The sequence below is a fragment of the Sinocyclocheilus rhinocerous genome, unplaced genomic scaffold (assembly GCF_001515625.1).
Source record: "Sinocyclocheilus rhinocerous isolate Xijiao unplaced genomic scaffold, SAMN03320098_v1.1 C36079032, whole genome shotgun sequence".
NCBI classification, from domain to species: domain Eukaryota; kingdom Metazoa; phylum Chordata; class Actinopteri; order Cypriniformes; family Cyprinidae; genus Sinocyclocheilus; species Sinocyclocheilus rhinocerous.
Window position 1 is genome coordinate 1 of NW_015772441.1, and position 807 is coordinate 807.

Here is an 807-nt window from a genome sequence, read left to right on the forward strand (position 1 = left end):
TGCAGTGTTGAGGTGCCTCCAGGACCAGGGTTGGGAACCACTGATTTATGGGATCCAACTGACAGGACAGATTGTGACACTCATTCACTTACATTATAGTAAACTTCTGCGTGATTGTAGGCTTTCATAGCCCACATTACTTCCAGTTGGGCCTGATGGCAAACATACAATATGGTTAGTGTTTTGAAGTGGGGATACTTTTACAAATATTTAACTTATTTTCTTATTCATTTGCAAATATCAAAACATCCCAACTCACATCATTTCCATACGCCTCTGCTGGAAGAGAGAGCGCATGCGCAGCCGCAGTGGCTCCCTCTACCCCCTGTTTATTAAAGACAGAAATACTCCATTCAGTGGAAAATTGAACATTAAAGTGTATTAATAAATCTAATACGTAAAACCCGTGTCGTTAAAAACAAACGCTGCCTCAAGAGACTAACGAAGAATTCATGTATTCATCAACGCTGTCAAGTACCCTTTTTATAGTACTACCTAAGCATTTTAAACCTGGATGAGTATAAATATCAGTGATGATTAAGGAAATTATTTCGTTATTTTTGCCATATGCCCATAACATGCTTGTTAGCATGCAGGCTAACTAAGACATATAACGTTAGATGTATTACTCTGGGCTCTGAACGGTTATGAAAATTCGCTACATGAGAGCATCGGTTCAATAAAATACTATCACGTTATCATACAGTGCCTTGTGTTTGTTGATAAGTTAAAATAACGAATTGCCTACCAGACATGCAAGAACATCCCCCGTGTCCATGCTGACGCCTTTTGACCCGGATGAGCTAC

The 807-nt window shown here is 39.5% G+C and overlaps 1 long non-coding RNA gene across 1 annotated transcript; it reads right to left on the reverse strand.

Annotated features, from left to right (window-relative positions):
- Positions 1-48: 48 nt before the first annotated feature.
- Positions 49-807, reverse strand: LOC107735462 (uncharacterized). Its single transcript, XR_001639418.1, has 3 exons — positions 749-807; positions 260-325; positions 49-152 (listed from the first exon to the last, which is right to left on the reverse strand). It is a non-coding gene; the product is annotated as an uncharacterized LOC107735462 (long non-coding RNA).